Raw genomic sequence first — 6,032 nt, forward strand, 5'->3', positions numbered from 1 at the left:
TCCTGATTAAACTATATCATAAGTTAACTAAATAGGTGATGAGGAAACAATTCTCTCTACAGAAATAGTCCATGTAATAAATGAGGAAGGAATAATAGAATTAGAATGCCACCATTTTGCAAATCCCCAAATGAAATCATGAATCTGGACCATGATTATTAATGTTTGATATATCACAAAAAGAGACAACCAGTCATATGTGCTGGCTGATAGAAGTGCATGACAATACTGAGAATGTAGTCTTGCAAAGAAAGAAACAAACAAATCTGAATTAGACCAAGTCACTAGATCTAGCTGCCATGTTATGGGAAATATAGGGCACAAAGGAGCACGGTAAATGATACCAGAGGGATGCAGTCCTATCTAGAAAATGGGAAATGATCCGATCTCTTCAACAAATGAATTATAAAGGAGGAAAAAAAAGGCAGGGGAATCTATAGATTGAGGAGACAAAGAGAAATATTACCTGCAATGTTTGAATCTTATTTAGATCCTAATTCAACTGGAAAAATAGGAGACAATTGTAGGAATTTGAACACTGGATATTTGATGATATTAAGAACTTACTAATTTTTCAACACAATAATGATGTTAAGATTGTACTTTTTTAAAAAAAAGATTTTATTTATTTGACAGAGAGAGAGACAGCCAGCGAGAGAGGGAACACAAGCAGGGGGAGTGGGAGAGGAAGAAGCAGGCTCATAGCAGAGGAGCATGATGTGGGGCTCGATCCCATAACGCCGGGATCACGCCCTGAGCCAAAGGCAGAAGCTTAACCTCTGTGCCACCCTGGCACCCCATCTAGGTTTTAATCATTACTTTTTCACCAAAAATTCCCTGCCTGTGTTGCCTACATGTCTATGTTTCTTGAGGCCTGTTTCTATCCTAAAATCATATTCATGTGTGCCTGTACACACACACACACACACACACACACACACACACACACACAGACTGTAAGTAATAGTCTCTTACAAGAAGAGGCACCAGTGATGGCCTCAGCAACACATATACTAAAATTGGAATGTTACAGAGAAGATTAGCATGGGCCCTGCACAAGGATGACATGCAAATTCATGAAGCATTCCATATTTAAAATTAAAAACAGGAAGAGGCACCTTATACCTATCATCTGTTGTGTCAGTAGCCCTTTGCATTCAAACACTCACGATGACCCTGAGAGGAGCTATTATTATCCTATTTTACAGATGAGGAAATGGAGGTAGAAGCCTAACCAAACCACACAGCTTGTAAATGGCAGAGCTGGGATTTAAATCCAGGTCTACCTGCTTGCAAAGCATGTTTATTTAACCATAAATTGCCTGAATTGCCTTCTTTAGCAGCAAAGTGGCTATTCAATCAGTGCTCGCTGAGAGATACATGAACGTAACTGAGGAATTCAGGCATCCTGCTCATGCCTTCCCTTTCACATCTTCTTTATGTCCCAATGTCAGGCATGCCCTCTGCTCCTTGGAGTGGAGGGGCTGAAGGATGCTTTCCACTGGGCCTGGCAGAATATAAACACATCTGGAAGGAGGCCGCTGCCGAGCAAACCACGCTCCCCGCAGAATGCGGACAGGATGAGGTGTCTATAAATAATGTGAAGAGTGTGAAGAGATTCTCTCCTCTGGGCTCCCTTTGTAAAAGGTTGATGGTAATTGATGAGGCTACAGGGACATGCCAATCCTTCTGCTCTTAGAACCAGGTGTGGTTATTTACAGAAATGTCACTTTCCCAGCCCTCCCTTCCCATCTCTGCCAGAGGCTTGGAGATCAGCAAATATCAATTTACTGCTGCCCCAGGGCACATGGCAATAAGCCACCTATACGCCCCACTGTCTACAAGCCAGGCTCAGGCTCCTGTTCTGGCTGAAAGTTGCTTCCTCTTTGGAAATTTGGAGAGAGAGAAAGATCACAGATTTGCTCCCTTTCCAGGCAGAGGTAGGTCAAGTGAACCATATCACAAACCACCAAGTCAATAAAATCTGGAGTTCCCACATTGCCCAGTTCATAGTGGGAGAAACAAAAGGACCACTGGATCAGAAGTCAGAAGTGTGGATACCGACCCCAACGAGGCCATCTGTTAGCAATCGATGCCTGAGTTCCAGTTTCACATCTGTAAAATGGAGACTAGTCCTCTGTCATACGGCCAGACACAAAAGGTTTTTGAAAAGAATAAATTAAGTAATGGAGTTAAATGATTTGCAATGTATGAGAAATCATCATTATTATAGTCATTACAATGAAGTCCAATAAGCCTCTGTTAGGAGTGTCCATTACAGGTTTTGGAAAATACCTTGTAACTGTACTGCTCGCACTCCCGTGGCCTTGCTAGTGAGTGGAATGAGCAGAGTGGAAATGTAGCATATAAATTTGATTTCTCAGGGCATCCGAAGTGTAGGTGAAGATCATTTTGTTATAACAAGGTTTACACCAAAAAAAAAAAAATCAATTTCACAACTAAATAAAAACACTCTTGGGAATAAGAGGGCAGAGCTACATCTCAAGGTTACCCAAGCTGGCTTAAAGTTCTGCTCAGAGTTACTGGATCTCAACCAATAATGGAAGGAAAATTGTCATACTCCTTCCTTGCTGAGGGTGACACTGAAAGACCACACTAAGGGCTCCCGACTGCCAACATGTCCAGGGTAACTAGCGCAGAGCCCAGAGGAATGACAGACTAAGGAGCAACAGGACACCTCAATCTGATGTTCCAGCTTCTTTTGGGGACCAATCCCTGGAGCCTCTACAGTGCCCTTGGGCAGTAGCTCGCACGGATAACCTCTCTCAGCCCTACAAAGTGGGAAACTTGACCTGCAAACAACAAAGCTTGGATTTGAATCCAGGTCCATCTGCTTTCTAAGAACCACAATGTCCTCCCAGTTTATAACTAGTTCCCTTTGCTGGAGAGTCCAGTTAGAGCCAAGGGGAACTATATCTTATTCCCTTTTATCAGACATCGCCTTTAGCCATCTGGCCCTTTTGTGCTTCCATGGTGTGGGCTCGTACTTAGAAAGGAAAGCCCTAGAGCTGCCCTGTCTAAAAAGGATATCAGGTTGGACTGCCCACAGTAGTTTGCCCCTTGGTCAGGAGGGGAGAATTTTCCTTTCCTCAGAAGTTCCAAGCCCAAGGAACAATCGATGGAAAACATGCACAAAAAAGCAACTTAGTTTTATTTCTCTCCCTAAGAGGAGATGTTTTAGAAAAAGTTCTGCCTGTCTGATTTGGTGTTAGGAAGAAGAAGTATAAATAATAATTTTTATAAGCCATGATAATAGTTTACATTGATGAGTATTTTTTTTTTTACTGAAGCGTCAAAATTTAGGCTGAGTGATTTACATGGATTATCTCAAATGATTAAACAGTCCGCGCAAGATTCTTTATCCCTATTTCCAGATGAGGGATGGAAACTCAAAGTAATTTACCCAGATCACATTGTAGAGAGGCAGCTTGAATTCAGTGCCCAGATATTCTGGGGCTAAGTCCCACACTGGTTACATAGGCTTCAGGCTTTGTTCTATAGAACCTATTCAATACCCTTTGTAAAAATCCTTTCATTGTATAAACTAAATATGGTATCCATACAATGGTATATTATTCAGCCATTAAAAGAAATGAAGTACTGATAATTTTCTACAGTGTGGACGAACTTGAAGACATTATGCTAAGTGAAGTAAACCAGACACAAAAGGACAAATATTATGTAATTCCACTTATATGAAATATCTAGAATAGGCAAATTCATAGAGACAGAAAGTAGGATCCTGGTTACCTTTGGAAACCTGAGGGAGAATGGGGGAGGGAGAGAATGGAAAGTTATTGTTAATGGGTAGTGATGGTTGCACAAGATTGTGAACGTAGTTTATGCCACTGAATTGTACATTTTAAAATAGTTAAAATTCCAGTTAAAAAATTTTTATACCATATCTTCCTTATCTGTTTGCCTATCAACGGACACTTAGGTTGCCTCCATGTCTTGGCTATTGTAAATAGTACTACAATAAGTATAGGGGTACAAATAGTTTTTCAAATTAGTGTTTTCATTTTCTTGGGGTAAATACCAAGTAGAAGAATTATTGGATCATATGGTATTTCTGTTTTTAAGTCTTAAAGGAACGTTTGTTTTCTACAGTGGCTGCACCAGTTTGCATTCCCACCAACAGTGTATGAGGATTCCTTGTTTACCACATCCCCACCAACACCTTTTACGTTTTGTTTTTTTTTAATTTTAGCCATTCTGACTGGTGTAAGGTGATATCTCATGGGAGTTTTTATTTGCATTTGCCTGATGATGAGTGATGTTGAGCATCTTTTAATGTGTCTTTGGCCATCTGGATGTCTTCTTCAGAAAAATGTCTATTTGAGTCCTTTGCCCATTTTTTAATTGAATTGTTTGGGGTTTTTTGGTGATGAATTGTATACGTTCTTTGTAGTCTTTGGATATTAACCCCTATTGAATATATCATTCGCAAATATCTTCTCCTACTCAGTAGTCTGCCTTTTGTTTTGTTGATAGTTTCCTTCACTGTGTGAGCCTTTTTATTTTTATGTAGCCCCAGCAGTTTATTTTTGCTTTTGTTTACCTTGTCTTAGGAGATGTTTCTAGAAAAATGTTGCTATGGCCAATGTCAGAGAAATTACTGCCTGTGTTCTCTTATAGGATTTTTATGGTTTTGGGTCTCACATTTAAGTCTTTAATACATTTTGAATTTATTTCTGTGTATGGTGTGAGAAAGTGGTCCAGTTTCATTCTTTTGCATATAGCTGTCCAGTTTTCCCAGCACCATTTATTTAAGAGACTGTCTTTCCCCATTGTATATTTTTGACTCCTCTGTCATAGATTAATTGACCATATAAGCACGGGTTTATTTCTGGGCCCTCTATTTTGTTCCATTGATCTATGTGTCTATTTTTATGCTAGTACCATACTGTTTTAATTACTACAGCTTTGTAGTGTATCTTGAGATCTGGAATTGTGATACCTCTGGCTTTGTTTTTCTTTCTCAAGATCACTTTTGCTATTCAGGATCCTTTGTGGTTCCACACAAATTTTAAGATTATTCTAGTTTTGTGGAGAATGTTGCTGGTATTTTGACAGGGATTTCATTAAATCTGAAAATTGCTTTGGGTAATGTGGACATTTTAACAATATTTTTTCTTCCAACCCATGAGCATGAAATATCTTTCCATTTGTTTATGTCATCTTCAGTTTCTTTCATCAATGTTTTATAGTTTTTAGAGTATAGGACTTTCACCTCTGTGGTTAGGTTTATTCCAAGGCATTTTGTTCTTTTTGGTGCAATTGTAAGTGGACTTAATTTCTCTTTCTGCTGCCACATTATTAGTGTATAGAAACGCTACCGATTTCTGGATATTAATTTAGCATCCTGCAAAATTTACTGAATTCATTTATTACCTCTACGAGTTTTTTGGTGGCATCTTTAGAGTTTTCTATGTTTAGTATCATGTCATCTGCAAACAGTGACAGTTTAACTTCTTTTTTTAGATTTTATTTATTTGACAGAGAGAGCAGAGCGAGGAAGAGAGGAGAGCATGAGCAGGAGGAGGGGCAGAGGGAGAAGCAGGCTCCCCACTGAGCAAGGCACCCAAAGTGGGGCTCAATCCCAGGACCCTGAGATCATGACCTGAGCCAAAGGTAGACGCTTAACCAAATGAGCCACCCAGGTGTCCCTAACTTCTTCTTCACCAATATAGATGCCACTAATTTCTTTTTCTCATCTGATTTCTGGGGCTAGGACTTCCAGTACCACGTTGAATAAAGGTGGCAAGAGTGGACACCCTGTTCCTGATGTTAGGGGAAAAGCTCTCAGTTTTTCACCATTGAGTAAGATGTTAGCTGTGTGTTTTTCATACATGGCCTTTATGATGTTGAGGTATGTTCCCTCTAAACCCAATTTATTGAAAGTTTTTATCACAAATGGATTTGGATTTTGTCAAATACTTTTTCTGCATCTATTGAGATGAGCATATGATTTTTATCTTTTATTTTGTTGATGTGATGTGTCACATTGA

General features: G+C 39.5%; 1 non-coding gene across 1 annotated transcript; it reads left to right on the plus strand.

The window, feature by feature from the left end:
• The first annotated feature begins 989 nt into the window (after positions 1-989).
• On the plus strand, positions 990-1,096 carry LOC121104839. The gene has a single exon (XR_005837217.1). It is a non-coding gene; the product is annotated as a U6 spliceosomal RNA (small nuclear RNA).
• The last annotated feature ends 4,936 nt before the right edge of the window (positions 1,097-6,032 follow it).

The sequence above is a fragment of the Ursus maritimus genome, unplaced genomic scaffold (genome assembly GCF_017311325.1).
Source record: "Ursus maritimus isolate PB19 unplaced genomic scaffold, ASM1731132v1 scaffold_23, whole genome shotgun sequence".
NCBI lineage: Eukaryota > Metazoa > Chordata > Mammalia > Carnivora > Ursidae > Ursus > Ursus maritimus.